The sequence below is a fragment of the Aotus nancymaae genome, unplaced genomic scaffold, assembly GCF_030222135.1.
Source record: "Aotus nancymaae isolate 86718 unplaced genomic scaffold, 86718_ANA_hifiasm-v0.15.2.pri h1tg000058l, whole genome shotgun sequence".
Classification (NCBI taxonomy): Eukaryota; Metazoa; Chordata; class Mammalia; order Primates; family Aotidae; genus Aotus; species Aotus nancymaae.
In genome coordinates this window covers 35,749,552-35,768,192 of record NW_026988472.1, presented here as the reverse complement: position 1 = coordinate 35,768,192, position 18,641 = coordinate 35,749,552, and positions in this window count along the sequence as shown.

Sequence of the window (18,641 nt, the reverse complement as noted above, 5' to 3'; positions counted from 1 at the left end):
TTAGCTCCTGTCTAAAAATAAGATTCCTAAATGTCATTGAACTGAAGCACTGTCCCTGCCCTTGCCATGTTAGCTCAGGCCACTTGACTGGGCCTCTGCCTTAGCTTTATGATTTGCCTTTCAGTCCCCTAACGTTGACTAAAATTTTAGCTGCAAAGCTGTCATCTTCTCTGATCTTTACCAATCCCCCCTACTGCATTTATATCCAAGGCACTGGTCAGGTCTTCCTCCAACTGAGATGGACAGTATCAATCATAATGCAAGACTTTTAGCTCCAGGAGAGTTACTCTCTGGTTTGCCCAACCTTTTATTCATTGACAGGATCTAAACTGGCCCAAATTCCCCTAAGCCACAACATTGAGGCTTGGTCTACTCATCGCTCTAGCTTCTCAACCCTAGGCCTACCCTTAAAGTTAGCCTAGTTGCCAAAATCCAACCCTATGTGTATTATTTGTCTTCATTAATGGTTCTACCATCTACCCATGGTCAAATTAAAAACCTTAGAGTAATATTCAATTCCACTCTGCCTTTATCCCCAACTTTAAGTCACCATATTGTACTGGTCACCATGGAACAAAGCATAGAGAAAGAGGACTGGCTTGGCAGGGGAAATAACAGTTTCTGCTTTAGAGAAAAAAGCCTACTTTTCACCCCGAGACATTCAGCAACCCTTGGCAATGAAGCACCCTCAGGTCAGGAGAGAAGGTTCTTTATGATGTCTGGAATGAAAGGAGACTTTTGAAAGTTCTGCTTCTGGTTCAAGTAGAAAGAATATTAATCTTAGAGTTGTAAAAACCTGGTTTCTTTTCTAGGTTTTGCTGCCTACTTTGATTATTTTTTCAACTAGGAAATGCAAATGACACCTACCTCATGGGGTTGTTTTGAAAATTAAATAAGGTAATGAGTATGAAAGCACTTTGTAAAATGCTTGTATCAGCTGTTATCATTATGATTATCCCACTAATGCCCCCCTGTCTCCACTGCAACAAATATTACAACTGTTCAGGGTAAGGGGTGAATATTATAAGCTAATCATTCAGATTCATTCAAAAGACCATTCACTTTTGTTTTATCATATTAGCAGAGGTTACTTTACTCTAATCCTGTCCATCAAGTTACATTTTGGACAGAGCTCAGTCTAATCCAACCTGCCAATATTCGGCTTGGCTCTACTTAAAGATTCATTCAACCACCTTCTCTGAAAGCACAAGCCAACATTTGTGTATGTTTGAATCATAAATCATATGCTAACAAGATGCCAAAAGCAGTCACCTCTTTTATGAATCAGTCATTGATTCCCAAGACTGAATTAGCCCCTTCTTCTTCTATTTTCCATCATATGTTGCCAACCCTGTGATAGCATTTGTAATATGGCATTATAATGGTGTCTTTGATCTTCTACAAGAGATTGTGGCAACTCTAGGGTACAGATTTAGTCTTTGTATTCTCATTCATGACACACCATAGATAGTCAATACATGTTTATTAAAACAAAGGAGGGAGTAGAAGGAGATCCATGCTATAGGGGAAATTACCCCTTAAATAGCTACATTACTCTAGCATATTTTAGGTATGTAGGAATTTCAAATAAAGGAGAAGAAAAATAAATAAAAAACATTCTTTCCAAAAATCTCTTTACTTTTCCATAGCATGTTTAAGAGGTGTTATCAGTTGTTTGTAAGTGCAATATAAATTAGGTTAATTATTCCAAACACTTCACATTAGAGATATGTGAAAGAAGAAGCAGTTTATTTGAATCTCTAAGCTCTTGAGTGATATGTCCTGTGCCTTCTGGAGAAGGAGAGAGCTTAAGTTTTATTTAGAGAAAAATCTAGCATTACATCTAGAATATAGACGTGCTGGTGAGAAGCAAGATCAGAGAGGGAGGAAATTTTCTCATTTGGAAAGTTGTTCCTATAAGAATTTTCATTACATACTTTCAAATAATAACATCACCTATCTTGATATCATATAATCCCTTCTTGGTTCATTGATATTTAAGTTTAAAATTAGCCCAAGTAACCCTTGAATTAAATGCAAATGAAAATTCTGTGCTATAGCATACACTTTTTAAGGCATTGCTACCATTGGAAAACATGATTCTCCTGAGTTCCTGAGTTAGGTAAGAGGTCAGGGCTTCAATGACTACCCTACTGCGCTTCAGTCATGCATCACAAATGCTGACATGTACCCCTGACAGTCTTGTTGAAATGCAGATTCTGATTCAGTGGGTATGATTCAGTGGATCCAGGTCATGTACAAAGTCTGACTTTTCAACATTTCCAACAATTTCCCAGGTGATGCCCAAGATCCTGATCTGCAAACCACATATTGAGTAACAAAGTTATCACAGACATGGTGATTTTTTAAAATTCACTATCAGTGACAATTTTTAAGGTAAACTGCCACTGTATTTCCCCTATGTCAGTGGTTATGAAAATTTTTCCCACTTAACACCTTTTACTTGAGAGAATAACAGCCTTGAAAATAATAAACAGCCTTGAAACATTGAAGTTTTTAGTCTGAATTTAATCACTATGCAAAATGTGGCTTATGTAATGATTAAGAAATGATAATGTCCTTGGCAGATGAGGTAAATTATGTTTAAACTACATTTTCTTTCTTCAGAAAGTCCTTTTTCAATGGCTCAACATGGGAATAAAAGGGATTTCTCATCTCATGTGAGCATTTCCCATAATGAGATAGCTCTTGTGATAATTTAACTGACCAGGAGAGCCAATCCAGACAGCCCTTTATCAGTAATGACAAATTGAAGCACCTTAAAAGTAAAAGAAGCTGTGTTTTCCAGTACTTGCCATATTAAATTTTAGCCATGCCCTAGAGTTATAAAACTGCTTCCTCATCACTCCATTCTCCACGCCACTAACATTACTTATTTTGGCTGAGCATTCAAGAGTAGAAATTTTAAACTAAATGATAGAAGAAGTACAGCCCCTAGACAGCATACATTCTTCCATGACAGTATTTAAAATCTGCAAGCCCTCACACTCAGTTTGAAAGCTTTCCCTCTCATTTTCAACTTCTCACTAATCCTCTTTTATTCTGTTTCCTCCCTACCATAATCAGTTGATAGGCTGTATAAAGTTGTGGATAAAGTAAATTTTATGAGAAAAATTATATATAGAGATAAATTGTACTTTAGGTTCTGGGGTACATGTGCAGATCATACAGGATTGTTGCATAGGTACACACATGGCAATGTGGTTTGCTGCCTCCATCGCCCTGTCACCTATATCTGGCATTTCTCCCCATAAATTATATTTTAAGTGCACTTAACAAAAATTACTTTTTGTGATGAATTCTATGCAAAGAAATAAATCATTCTTTGTAAACAATCATTCCCCAAATATCTGTTGACAATTTTTTCAAGTTCTTTTCTCATTATTTTAAAGCTGACTATGTCTGTACTTTCATTTTATGCATCACTTTAAGTATTTTTGTTTTGTTTAATTCAACAAAGGGAAACTAACACCCATGAGACTGGTGAAGGATCTGGGGCTAACAAGAGGAGGAGGTGGCTACCAGTAGTAGGGCTGAAAGTGTAAGAGGAGAGATCCATCTAGAACCCAGGAAGACCTGTGGTTAAAGGAAAGGGACACCCTGTGCCCTTGAATACAGGAATATAGCCACTTCCCTTCCACTCACCAAACCCAACACTGAATTGACAATGTCAATAGAGGTCAGACTCCTAAAGCACAGAGCAGGAAAGCAGGGTAGAGAAGCAGGGAGATAGAATTTATAAGGCTGTAAAAAGTGTACTGGGCACAGTGGCAGGTATTGATAACATATAGGAAATAGGAGAATTGAGGGAACATTCACTTACTGAATGTTGAGACCATTAATCCTTTCCCCACAGTCAGCTCCAGAATTTCAGTAGCCAGGCTTCAATACTCCAGGCAGGAGATTGGATGGTTCATCTCTGGGGGATGAAAAAGAAATGAAAAGCTAAATTAAATGTTGGAAGACAGAATTGAGAAAAAAATTCCTTAATATAAACCAAAAAGATGAAGAAATGAAAAATCAGAGAAAAAGATAAGAAAAGTGAGGATGAAGCCAACAGTTCCAGAATTCAACATGAATAAACAGTTATAGAGTCCCAGCACGTGAAGGGTGATAATGAAGGAGAAGAAATTATAAAAAAAAAAATTAAGCAAAACTTTCCAGATGGATTTCCAGATTGGAAAGACTTGCCAACTAAGCAGCACAATAGATTAAATCAGGCCCTTACCAAGGAAACTTTACCATAGAATTGAAGATCACTGAGAAAAACTGAAGATACTGTGAGCTTCCAGAAAGGGAGAGAAAACAGGTCATATACAAAGAATCAAACATGAGACTATTTCTGACTTTTTAACAGAAAAATAAGAAGCCTGTAGGTAATGGAGCAATATCACCAAACTTTTGAAGAAACACAATACCCAACCTATAATTCTATACTCAGCCAAATTATCAATTAAAAGACTTTTTCAGATATGCAAAAACTCAAAATTTTATCTCCTAGCATCTCTTTCTCATTTGGTTACTGAAAAATGTGTTATATCAAAATGAAGGGTGTAAACCAGAATAGAGGAGGAAATAGAATACAGGAATCATAAAACTCAGAAAAAAAGATATCCCAGAATAACCCATATGCACCATGCAGGGAAAATAACCAGTCCAATTTAGAGAGATTTTTTTCAGAAAAAATAAAATGCCTGAATGCATTAGGGAGAAACTTAGATAATTAATTAGGGAGATAAGTTTTGTTAGTGATAAGTATGTATAAAACTAGGTATAAGTTTCATTAGTGATAAGTATACATGAAACTAGGTAACTATAACATAAGGCAATTATTAGTTTCCAAAAAAAAATTTTGCAAAAAACAAAGAATTGCAATATATGATGCAGCTCAGTTACAAATAGTGTTTACACAGTTACACTAATATAAATATTGAAGATTGAAGATTGCACTAATTTACAACAGGAAGTCTGAATATGTGAGGATGGAGAAAAAAGAGAATGGAATTTTCCTTTTTCTTTCTGGAATGTCAATCAATAATATTTATACCCAGAAAATCAAGAAGTAGGAAGAAAAGCATGTTATTTAGGGAAATGGAGGTAAATACTCAAAAGATATAGCTAAATGATTATTGTAGTTTTCTGTATAATTTGCACACAAATAATAAGTAGCCATATTTTTCTGCATTCAAAATTTAATGAAATTTTAAAATTAAATTTAAAATATAAAAATCAGTTTCAAAATTTTAAAGATAAATAATATATTTCTGTCACTTCTGAGGTATGATAGATCACAAATTACAGCATGCAATTCTTGTCTTTCTTTACATGATTATTTTTTAACATATTTAATTGCAAAGGGAAATGTTTGCTATTCTAATTATTTCATAAAATATGATTAAACCAAATGTTAGCATTAAAGTAAATGATTTCTCTTATTCTTTTGTTTACTAAAACATGAATAAAGAACCTAGATGCATCTTTGAAGATTCCTACAATTTCTTACATTAATTAATCTTTGTACCATGTTTAAATTATTATGACTTGAAATTCTTCTTGAAAGTCGACATTACCCTTAATGAAATACTGGAAGTTTGAAATAATGGAAATTCCTTGCTATATAATAGATGAAAATTATAAATCTTTTTTTCTAAGACTGACTTTCTTTGTCAAGACTTTGATGAACAGTTTCTAATAATGACATTTTCCCAGGACAATTTGAAGATTATGCTTTAGAATTCTTAATTAAGTTCTGTTGCTTCAACATGCCAACACTATAGCACATCAACAATGTGAACATTCTCCTCCACTTTGTATAATGCCTCTTAAAATCTGTGATAGGAAAAATTTATCTTACTCATTTCACCAATCTCCTAACTAGGAAAAAAAGAAGAGGATATGGTTTCATACTGTGCTTAGAGAGTGGATAGAAACTGAGAAGGATGCTAAGAAAATATAAAGATTTACCTAAAATTCATTTGCATAGTAATTTGAAAAGAATATATGTCCATGACTATTTAAGTTATGAAAAAATGAATAGGAGAATTGACATGGAAAAACATAATTATCAATTCTAAATCAAAAGATGAAAAAATAATAGCAAGCTCTTTGATTCACATTTTATATGTATTAGTTTATATAATCCTAAAAACAAGCATATAAATAAACACTATTACTATAGTAACCTATTTTACAATAATGAAACTGAGACATGAAAGTGAAGAAATTTACCCTGCTAGAAAGTTGTAAATATGGAAAGCAAACCCAAACATCTTTGAGCAGAAACTATCTAAGTCACTATTCTAAAACAATTTATATTTAACTTTTAGCTAATTATGGTATTACAACAGATTCTATTTGTGTAGTATAAATATAAGAACAGTTTATCTTTCTCCTCATTCATTTTCAACTTCAATGCTGTTATTCATTTTCTTCAATGTTTGTCATCCAGTCCTAACCTAGCTTTGTTTAAGGAAAAAAAAAAAGAAAGAAATTGGAGCCAAGATGACCAACTAGATGCGGCCAGGAAGAGCTTCGACCACCAAGAGAGACCAGACCATCAAATAGACCGGGATATTCTGAAAAGATTTTTAGAAAGAAGGCATTAAGAGTGGACATACAACAGGTGCAGATCCCAGGATGATAGGGGAGGAGGCTGGAAACCCTGCAGGGGGTTGCCAAGCACCTGTTCCTGGCCCTGAGAAGCTCCTAGGAAAGGAGTGAGTGAAATGGGTGTAGAATGGCCCACTTTCACCATGAACCTTCATGATCCTAGCTATGGGAGATGCCACAATTCCCAGGCACATTCGAGTTGGCAGCGAAAACTGCCTAGCAAGTTGGCAGAGACAGCACTCCAGCCTGTGTGGCACCCAGAAGGTTTGGCATGGGATCGGCTGCAGTGGAGCACGGCCATGGGCACCCATTCCCCAAGACTCGCCATACTTCTCTAGGTGACTTTAGACTTTGTTATTAATAGCTGCCAGACCTAGACAGAGCAAGGCTGTCTTACTGATGAGAGATGGACCGTCTGATCTGAGAACCCCCTGTCTTCTGGTCTCTCCCAGGATCCCTGCCTGACTGAAGCCACTTGCAGTACAACTACTGCCATAGCTCTTTCACCAGCATACCCCACCTAACCATTGGAGTGCTTTTGCAAATGGACATCCACCAGCAGACATTGACCCACAGCCTTCCCCCACCAGTGTGCAATCACCTGCAACCTCTCCCCACTGCCCTGCCAGCATACACGTGTGCACAGACCTGCTACCACCTTGCCAGCCCACATGTGCATGGGAGCCCACCACTGCATCACCGCAGTGGTTTTCCCAGCAGCCCCATCAGAGTGTTGTTCCTAGCAGACTGGGAACACTTTGACCTCTCCAGTGTATGAGGTGCTTAACCTCAAAAAAACCATAGAATAAGGCTATGGGTCTGGTACCAGCCTCTTGTGGTTACAGCATGTAGCCCAGTAGTGCTGAGTTGAGTCTGGGCCTCCTGAAAGCATCCAGAAAAGCAGCCAATTGACTAAGCCCAACTTACACTGCAGTTAAACCCTCAAGGACCTCAATATAAAAGCAAAAAGGCTCATCCAAAAGACAGCAACTTCAAAGTTTGAAGGAATATCAGCCCACACAGATGAGAAAGAATCAGTGCAAGAACTCTGGCAACTGTAAAAGTCAAAGTGTCTTCTTACCTCCAAACTACTGCACTAGGTCCCTAGCACTGGTTCTTAACCAGACTGAAATGGCTGAAATGACATCAAATTCAGAATCTGTATGGCAAGGAAGCTCATCAACATACAGGATAAGGTTAAAACCCAATCCAAGGAAAACAGTAAAATAGTCCAAGAGTTGAAAAATGACATAGCCATTTTAAGAAAGAACCAAACTGTACTTCTGGAAATGAAAAATTTACTACAGGAATTTCAGAATGCAATTGGAAACATTAATAACAGAACAGACAAAGCTAAGGAAAGAATATCAGAGCTCAAAGACAGTTCCTTCTAATTAATGCAGGCAGAACATAATAAAGATATAAGAATTTTTTAAATGAACCAAACCTCCAAGAAATATGGTACTATTTAAAGAAATCAAACCTACAAATCACTGGCCTTCCTAAAAGAGATGGAGAGATAGAAAGACATTTGGAAAACTTATTCGAGGATATTGTCCACAAAAATTTTCCTAACCTTGCTAGAGAAGTCAACATGCAAATTCAGAAAATTGAGAACCCTTGCAAGATACTATACAAGATGATCATCCCCAAGACACAGAGTCGGCAGATTCTCAAAAGACAATGTGAAAGAAAAAATCTTAAAGACAGCCAGAGAGAATGGACATGTCACATAAAAAGGGAACGCCATTAACAGCAGACCTTTCAGCAGAATCCTTATAAGCCAGAAGAGACTGGGAGCCTATATTCAGCATCTTTAACCTTTTTCCCATTTAGAAAAAAAAAAGTGCAGCTCACTGCCAATGCTCATTTAATTTTGTATAAACATTCTCCTTGAGGTTGAAGCACATCTGACTGATTTTCAACATGAAAATAAAATATAAAAGCTTCTCTTGGAGTTATTTCTAAACAGAACTAACATCAGAATCATTAGAATCATCTATTTCAGGAAAATCAGATTCATCAAATGAATCTTTGGCCAATAACTGAGAACAAAGTTAACATCATGCATAGGAATGCTACATTTTCTAAAATGTGATATTCTCAGTGATCAAGAATTACTCTATTTTGTAAATGGAAATACCACTACTAAAAACAGAATGCTATAAATATAATGATGTCTTCTGTTTCTAAGTTGACACACTAGAGCAATGCAAAAATAATAATAAAAGTGAGATATTTTGTGGTAAATTTATCTCAGAGTAAATGCTGTAGCTGCCAGCAAGTATTCTTGGGGTATATGGGGAAAAGGTTAAAGAAAAGACATTCCAACCAATAATTTTATATCCAGCCAAACTAAGCTTCATAAGTGAAGGAGAAATAAAATCCTTTTCACACAAGCAAATGCTAAGGGGATTTGTTTCCACCAGAGCTGTCTTACAAGAGGTTCTTTAGGTAGTGCTAAACATGGAAATGGAAGACTGGTACCTGCCACCATAAAAACACACTTAAGTACTTAGCCCACTGATACTATAAAGCAATTATACCACGAAGTCTACACAACAACCAGCTAACAACATGATGACAGGATCAAATCCTCACATATAAATATTAACCTTGAATGTAAATGGGCTAAACACCCCCACTTAAAAGATACAGAGTGGCAAGTAGGATAAAAAAGCAAGACCCAACTATATGTTGTATTAGGGTTCTTCGGAGGGACAGAATCAATAGGATATGCGTATATATAAAAGGGAGTTTATTAGGAAGAATTGGATCATGTGATTACAAGGCAAAGTCCCGCAATGGGGGAAAGAGAGAAGCCATCATTGACTCATTCAGGTTCGAAAGCCTAAAACCCAGGAAAGCTGACAGTATAGCCTTTGGCCTGTGGCCAAAAGTCTGAAAGTACCTAGGAAGCTTCTGGTACAAGTCCCAGAGTCTAAAGGCTGAAAAACCTACATTCTGATGTCTAAGGGCAGGAGGAGGAAGAATGGAAGGAAGCATCTAGCATGATGCTGAACCAGAAGACTCAGTAAATAAACTTATCCCACCTTCTTCCACCTGCTTTGTTCAAGCTGTCCTGGCAGCTGATTGGATGGTACACACCCACATTGAGGTGGGTTTTCCTCTCCTAGTCCACTGAATTAAAAGGCAGTCTCCTGTAGCTATACTCTCACAAACATATGCAGAAACAATACTTTACAAGCCATCTAGGCATCCCACAATCCAATCAAGTTGACACCTAATATTAACCATCACATTTGTCTTCAAGAGATCCATGTCACATCCAATGACACCCAGAGGCTCAAAGTAAAGGGATGGAGAAAGATCTATCAATCAAGCAAATGGAAAACAAAAAAATCAGGGGTTGCTATTATTTCAGACAAAACATACTTTAAACCAACAACAATCAAAAAGGACAAAGAAGGGCATTACATGATGATAAAGGGTTCAATTCAACAAGAAGACTTAACTATCCTAAATATATATGCACCCAACACTGGAGCATCCAGATTCATAAAACAAGTTCTTAGAGACCTACAAAGAGACTTAGATGACAACACAATAATAGTGGAACACTGCAACACCCTGCTCACAGTGTTAGACAGATTATCTAGGCAGAAAACTAACAAAGATATTTGGGACCTAGACTCAACATTTGACGAAATTGACCTAACAGACATCTACAGAACACTCCACCTAACAACAACAGAATATACATTCTTCTCATTTGCACAGGGCGCAGACTCTATGATTGACCATATATTCAGCCATAAAGCAATTTTCAATAATTTTAAAACACTGAAATCACATCAACCACACTACTGGACCACAGCACAATAAAAGTAGAACTCAATTCCAAGAAGATCTCTCAAAATCACATAATTACATGAAAATTAAACAAAATTCATCATCGTTAACCTTTCCCCAATTAGAAAAAAAAGTGCAGCACACTGCCAATGCTCATTTAATCATACATAATCACACTCTTTGAGGATGAAGAGCCTGATTTTCAATGTGAAAATAAAATATGACAAATAACTTTTGAGTAAAGAATGAAATCAAGGCAGAAATTTAAAAAATTCATCGAAACTACTAAAAACAAAGACACAACGTACCAGAATCTCTGGGACACAGCCAAAGCAGTGTTAAGAGGAAAGTTTATGATGTTAAATGCCTAAATTAAAAATTTAGAAAGATTTTAAATTAACAACCTAGCATCATACATAGGGGAACAAGTAAAACAAGTGCAAACTAACCTCAAACCTAACAGAAGGAAAGAAATACCAAAATCAGAGTTGAACTGAATGAAACTGAGACAAGTAAGTCCATACAAAAGGTCAACTAAACCAAAAATTGGTTAGTTGAAAGAATAAATAAGATTGATATACCAATACCTAGATTAATGAAGAAGAAAAGAGAGAAGAGCTAAAAAATCCATCAGAAATGAAAAAGGGGACATTACCACTGATCCCACAGAAATACAAACAAAACCCTCGGAGACTATTATGAATACCTCTATGCACACAAACTAGAAAACCTAGAAGTGGATAAATTCATAAAAACATACAACCTCCCAAGATTCAACCAGCAAGAAATTGAAATCCTGAACAGACCAATAATCTACCAACCAAAAAAAGTCCCTGACAAGATATAGTCACAGTTGAATTCTACCACATATACAAAGAGGACCTGGTACCAATCCTATTGAAACAATTCCAAAAAATAGAGGAGGAAGGACTCCTTCCTAACTCATTCTGTGAGAACAGCATCATTCTGATACCAAAACCTGGAAGATACACAACAAAAAAAAGAAAACTTCAGGTCAACATCCTTGATGAACACAGATGCAAAAATCCTCAGCAAAATACTAGCAAATCCAACCTAGCAGCACATCAGAAAACTAATTTACCATGATCAAGTAGGCTTTATTCCAGGGAGGTAAGTTTGGCTCAACACATAAAAGTCAGTAAATGTGATCTATCACATTAATAGAACTAAAAAGTAAACCCACATGCTCATCTCAATAGATGCAGGAAAGGCTTCAATAAAATTCAACATCCTTTCATGTTAAAAACCCTCAACAAACTAGGCATAAGTGGAACATACCTCAAAATAATAAGAACCATCTATGACAAACTCACAGCCAACATCACATCGAATGGGCAAAAGCTGGAAGCATTTCCCCTGAGAACCATAACAAGACAAGGATGCCCACTCTCACCACTCCTATTCAACATAGTACTGGAAGAACTAGCAAGAGCAATCAAGCAAGAGAAAATAAATTTACCCAAATAGGAGAAAGGAAGTCAATCTATCGCTCTTTGCAGATGATATGATTCTATACCTAGAAAACCCCTTTTTCTCTGTCTAAAGGCTCCTAGAACTGATAAACAACTTCAGCAAAGTTTCAGCATAAAAATCAATGTACAAAAATCAGTAATATTTCCATTTATTTATTTATTTATTCATAGAGATAAGGACTCACTATCTTGCCCAGGCTGGTCTCGAACTCCTGAGTTCAAGTGATCCTCCCACCTTGGCCTCCCAAAGTACTGGGATTACAGGTGTGTAATCCATGTCCATTCCCAGTAGCACTTCTATACAGCAATAACATCCAAGTTGAGAGCCAAATCAACAATACTATTCCATTCACAAAAGCCACAAAAGAATAAAATACCTAGAAGTACAGCTAATCAGGGAGGTGAAACATCTCTACTACTACAATGAGAATTACAGGACACTGCTGACACAGATGGAAACACATTCCATGCTCATGGATTGGAAGAATCAATTTTGTTACAAGGCCATACTGCCCAAAGCAATTTACAGATTCAGTGCTATTCTTTTCAAACTACCAACATCATTTTTCACAGAATTAGAAATAACTTTTCTAAAATTCATATGGAACCAAAAAAGAGCCTGAATAGCCAAACCAATCCTAAGCAAAAAGAACAAACCTGGCGGCTTCCCATTACCTGACTTCAAACTGTAAGGCTACAATAACCAAAACAGCATTGAACTGGTACAACAAAAGACACACAGACCAATGGAACAGGTTAGACAAACCCAGAAATAAAGCCTCACACTTACAACCATCTGACCTTTGACAAAGTCAACAAAAACAATGGGGAAAGGACTTCCTATTCAATAATTGGTGCTGAGATAACTGGCTAGCCATATGCAAAAGACTGAAACTGGACATTTCACCACATACAAAAATCAACTCAAGATGAATTAAAGAGTTAAATGTAAGACCTCAGACTAAAATACTCTAGAAGAAAACCTAGGAGATACCATTCTGGACATACACACTGGCAAAGATTTCATGACAAAGTCTCCAAAAACATTGCAACAAAAACAAAAATTGACAAGTGGGACCTAATTAAAGAGCTTCTGCACAGCATAAGAAACTATAAACAGAGTAAATAGACAATCTACAGAATGAGAGGAAATATTTGCTAACTATGCATCTCACAAAGGTCTAATATCCAGCATCTTATTAAGATATGACAAATATTTAGAAAAGAAGGAAAATATTTGCTAACTATGCATCTCACAAAGGTCTAATATCCAGCATCTTATTAAGTTTCTTAATAAGTTTCTTAGTAAGTTTCTTATTAAAAACCAACAACCTTATCAAAAAATGGGCAAAGGACATGAACAGATACTTCTCAAAAGAAGACATGTACATGTCCAACAAGCATATGAAAAAATGCTCAATGTCACTAATAATTAGAGAAATACAAATCAAAACCACAATGAGATACCATCTCACATCAGCCAAAATGACTATCATTAAAAAGTTAAAAAAAAAAAACAGATGCTGGCAAGGTTGCAGAGAAAAAGGAATGCTTATACACTGCTGGTGGGAATGTAAATTAGTTCAGCCACTGTGGGAAAGCAGTTTTGTGATTTCTGAAAGAATTTAAAACAGAACTACCATTCAAGTTAGTAATCCCATTACTGAGCATACACCCAAAGGAATATAAATCATTTAACCAAAAAGACATATGCATTCCTATGTTCATCATGGCACTGTTCACAATAGCAAAGACATGGAATCCACGTAGATGCCCATAAACAGTCAGCTGAATAAGGAAAATGTGGTACATATACACCATGGAATACTACACAACCAGAAAAAAGAACAAGACAATAGCCTTTGCAGCAACAGACATGCAGCTGGAGGCCATCATCCTAACTGAATTAACACAGGAACAGAAAACCAAATACTGCATATTCATACTTATAAGTAAGAGCTAAAAACTGAATACACACGGATACAAAGATGAAAACAACAGATACTGGGGCCTACTTGAGGGTACAGAGTGGGACGAGAGTGAGGGTTAAAAACTACCTATTGCATACTATGCTCACTACCTGGTGATAAAATCATTTTTACACCAAACCCTAGTACATGCGATTTACCCATGTAACAAACCTGCATATGTATCCCCTGAACCTAAGACAACAGTTGAAAAAGAAAAAATAACTAGGTGCAGTGTCTCACAGCTATAATCCCAACACTTTGGGAGGTCGAGGTGGGTGGATTACCTGAGATCAGGCATTTGAGACCAGCCTGGCCAACATGGTAAAACCCTGTCTCTACTAAAAATACAAAAATTAGCCAGGCATGGTGGCGGGAACCTGTAATCCCAGCTACTCAGGAGGCTGAGGCACAAGAATCACTTGAACCTGGGAGGCAGAGGTTGCAGTGGGCCTAGATTGTGCCACTGCACTCCAGCTTGGGTAACAGAGCAAGACTCCATCTCAAAACAAAACAAAAAAAAAAAAAGAAAGAAAAGAAAAGAAAAAGACAAAATAAGAAAAGAAGGAAAAAAGGAAATAGAAAAAAAACACCAAATCTAAAAATGTTGCCAATCATAAATCCTACCAAAATAGTAATTTCTGGTTTTCTTTAAATATACTTCCTTTGTTTGACTCATCATTTGGAATTGCAGATGTTTTGACTTATTTGGGGCATAAAGTGATTCCCTGGCTGTCTTAACCACACAATATCTACAACCTTCCCTTGCTATTCTCTATCTTCTTCTTAGGCTTTATTTTTCTCCATAATACCTATCATAATCTGACATTACATTATATACTATATCCATTTGTTTATATTCTTTTTCCTCCAATATAAATGCCTTAAGGACAAGGACTTTGTCTTGTTTTCCATTATAAAACTCATACCTAGAACGGTGCCTAGCATATAATACACACTCAATTCATACTTGCTGAATGAATAAATTAACAAATTGTTTTTCACTTGTAAAGAGATATCATCATGTATACTAAGGAGAAACACTAAACATCATAGCATTACATTACATATAATGCGTTATAAATTGCGCATTAGTTAAACTCCTAGTGATCTTTAATTTGATATCTATTCAAAAGTCTTTATAATTGGCCTTTAAAAGTATTACTACTTTGAGTCTATTAGTAATTTTTTCTCACTTCAATGTAATAATGTCCCTAAGAAATATATTTCTACTCATTAACAAGATTATCTAAATGAGAGATGTAATTGTTCTACGAGCATCTTTGTTCTAACTCATTTTAGTTCTTTTAAAAACAGGGAGAGGCATGCAGATTGAAAACTCTTCAAAAGACATTGTTCCTTCCTGTATATAATTTACAACCTTTTCATTATATTCCCAACATTTTTATCACTCATGTGCTATGCTCCAAGCATTTTGGTGAGAAGCACTTCATGAATAAAATGTATCAGTGCCTGTACAATTTGTAAGAAGAATACCTCAGGCTTACTTGAAATAGAGCACATTTTTGACACTTCACACTTCTAATAATTCATACTCCAGAGACCTTTTTCATCTTGTATATCAGCAAGCTGGAAAACCTCCACAGACAGGAAGGGTAAATTCCCTAAGCCTATGTGCTATGTCCCTGAAAGGACTGGGCTAGGATTGCTCCCTTCCCACACATGACATTTTCAAAAGTTAAAATCTACTAATGGCCCCTCAAACAAAACCTTTTTGCCTTTTGGTGATGTTATGACACTGACTAAGAGTTCTCATACTGTATTAAGTATGAAGGTATATCCCCCAGTTACATTATTAGTAGTGCCCAAGAGAGGAGAATGATCTGGCTTAATGTATTCCTAGTTTTTGATCATCTGCTAAAGAATAATAATACATGTTTACAAAATAAATTATCAGTACACAAAAGCTTAACATTATCATCCACCTCAAATTGAACATTAATTGGAACATAACAGATACTTGGAGTATTTGTTATACTTAAACATCTCCCACATCCCCAATGTTTTTCCTAAAATTCCATGTTTTCTGTGATCTTAATTTACAATTGAAAGCTGACCTCCAAAGTAACACAAATACTATGTATACCACATATTGAATATAGTTGCTCTTGCTGAAGACATTGATAAATTCCTCACTGCAAAAATCATCTTCAGTTATTTTCCGACTTGTTTGAATACTTACTCTAGAACTTGAAGCTGCTGAGTCATTTCTTTCATTCACTTAAAAAAAAATTGTGTACTTATTTTATTCCAGGAAGTGGGAATACAATAATTAATAATAATTTTTAAGACAGTCTCAAAGCTCAAAGGAGTTTACAATCTAGTGGCAAAACAGAGTAACTACCAGATAATTACAATGCAGAGTGGTAATGTCACAAAACAGTAAGAAAATATTGCAATAACAGGGGCTCAAGTCCCAGACTTTGGTGCTTAGGAAAAGCTCCCATAGGAGACTGCATTCAAATTGAGTCTGGAAGAATTAGTCAAGTCATCCAGGGGAAGGATTTAGGGAAATGGAGTTCCACAGATAAATTCGTATATACATAATCCCAGAAGCAAGAAAGAATAGAGAATTTGGGGAGTGTCAAGTAGCTCAGGATGGCTAGAACTTAAGAGTCAGGGGCAAAGCAGTGAGAGAAGACAGAGGTCTGAGTACATGAGACAACAGATGCTGGAGAGGATGTGGAGACATAGGAACACTTTTACACTGTTGGTGGGAGTGTAAATTAGTTCAACGATTCTGGAAGACAGTGTGGTGATTCTTCAAGGACCTAGAAATAGAAATTTCATTTGACCCAGCAATCCCATTACTGGGTATATATCCAAAGGATTATAAATCGTTCTACTATAAGGACACATGCACACGAATGTTCATTGCAGCACAGTTTACAATAGCAAAGACTTGGAATCAACCCAAATGCCCATCGATGATAGACTGGACAGGGAAAATGTGGCACATATACACCATGGAATATTATGCAGCCATAAAAAGAGATGAGTTCGTGTCCTTTGTAGGGACATGGATGAACCTGGAAACCATCATTCTCAGCAAACTGACACAAGAACAGAAAACCAAGGACCGCATGTTCTCACTCATAGAGGGGTGTTGAACAATTAGAACACATGGACACAGGGAGGGGAGCATCACATCCTGGGGTCTGTCGGGGGGAAATAGGGGAGGGACAGCAGGGGGTGGGGAGTTGGGAAGGGATAAATGGGGAGAAATGCCAGATATAGGTGATGGGGAGGAAGGCAGCAAACCACATTGCCATGTGTGTACCTATGCAACAATCTTGCATGTTCTTCATATGTACCCCAAAACCTAAAATGCAATAAAAAAATTTTTTTTAAAAAAAAAAGAGTTTAGAACTCATTTGGAGAAGAATGGAGTATCTCGAACCACTTTCAGCACAAAGACATGTGATCAGCGTGACTGCCTTGTGGAGGTCCGATTAAAGGGGTCAAAATCAGAAGCAGAGGAAAATATGGGAAGGCTGTTGTAGGCATGAGATGATGGCAGCTTAAACTTGAATGGTGTCAGTAAAGCACAAAGAGAAGTAGATGGCTAGATTTCACAGCTATTCAGGATGCAGAAGCATGAGGTTTCGGTGGTGGTTAGTGGTCTGCTGAAAGTGAGTAGTAACAGAGAGGAAAAAAGTAAAGGATGAGCCTCAGGTTTCTTCACAGAGTCCCTCATATTCAAGCTGAGTTGTCCAGAATGTAGTTGGATATATAGGTCCAGAGCTCAGGAGAAAGAACTAGTATGAAAGGCAGGACTACTCTGGTTTTCATTCTACCTCTCTGGCCACTGCTTCTTCGAACTTACTTTATTTGACACACAGATACAGACCTTATTTCTAATGATTCCATCCTCATACATACTCCCTTTCACTCCACACACTCTTCCCCGTTGATTTCACGTACACTCTCAGTGTTAACTACCAGCAATGTTTGGGTTCCTCACAAAAGCATTGTATTTGGGAGAAGATCCTGGGAAACACCAAAAGAGGAGTAGTAAAGTAATATAGGGAAGGGAAAGTAGCCTATAAAGGGTGAATTTCCAATCAAGTTACACTCAGGGTAACTAGAGCTAAAACTCACTGGGAAAATCTGGTAAACTAGGCAGAAGACATGCCTCAGAGTTATCCAACTTGAGAGGTAAGGGAGCTTATGCATTAATATACCAATTTCAGTCAGCCATTGGTCAATGGCTTCTGGCCTGGGTACATGGGTACATGGCTAGAGAAGGCTGTGACACTAGGAAAAATACTTAGTCATAAAAATGCAATTGCAAGTCTACCCTATGCAGATAAAGCCCATAGACACATAGGCAGGACAATTACAGAATCTGTTACAACATATGTGTACAACTCCCAAACCTATAGCTTCAGAAAAAGGATAATATTGAAAGTCAGGTTCCACTGTGAAACTATAAAGTACCATCTAAAATGAGCTGTTGATTAAAAGGACCAAGAAGAGAGAAGTGAGAGAGCCAAAATATGGAACCAAGCAAACATAAGAGAACTGGAGAGGTAAATATTAAACATTCAGAATACAGGAGATGGAAACTGCCTAGCTACACAAAGTAAGTTCTGAGGATCAGTAGTCTCAGCATCACTTGAGAGAGTATCAGAAATACAGACCTAATGATGAATTACAATTCACAGAAGCAAGATGTCCAGTTCTTATACATGCACATTAAAGTTTAAGAAACACT